Below are 648 nucleotides of genomic sequence, written 5' to 3' on the forward strand. Positions count from 1 at the left end.
AAATGTTCAAAGTACACAGCAGTGTTTTTCCTCACTGGATTTGACTGGTGAATAACGCTTACTGTTGAAGTCCATATCGATGCAGTCATGTGATGGGGGGGGGGGGATTTCAATGAATTGTGCATGGAAAAAACATTCCATTTTAGAACTCAAAGATCACTGGAATGGGGAGCACACAGAATCAGAACCATTCGAACAGCCCTGGAGTTCTAGCACACAGAACCATTCAAACAAGGCTGGAGTTCTAGAACACAGAACCATTGAAATAGCCTTAGAGTTCTAGAACACAGAACCATTCAAACAGCCCTGGAGTTCTAGAACACAGAACCATTCAGACAGCCCTGGAGTTCTAGAACACAGAACCATTCAGACAGCCCTGGAGTTCTAGAACACAGAACTATTCAGACAAACCCTGGAATTCTTAAAATGCATAACCTAAATATCCCTTATAGGGGTAAAAGTCAACCCACCTACTCCTGTGACTGCTTGTCTTATCAAAGTCTGTCATACTTAATTACCCCCCCCCCATTGATCAGCTCTTCCTGTGAACTGTGTGAGGTCCTCTACATGTGTATCTTTATGTGTCCACACTTTAGTTCTTGGCCTTGGTTACTGGGTCTATCCACAGGGTTACTGGGTCTATCTACA

Source organism: Salvelinus sp. IW2-2015, unplaced genomic scaffold (assembly GCF_002910315.2).
Source record: "Salvelinus sp. IW2-2015 unplaced genomic scaffold, ASM291031v2 Un_scaffold1490, whole genome shotgun sequence".
Classification (NCBI taxonomy): Eukaryota; Metazoa; Chordata; class Actinopteri; order Salmoniformes; family Salmonidae; genus Salvelinus; species Salvelinus sp. IW2-2015.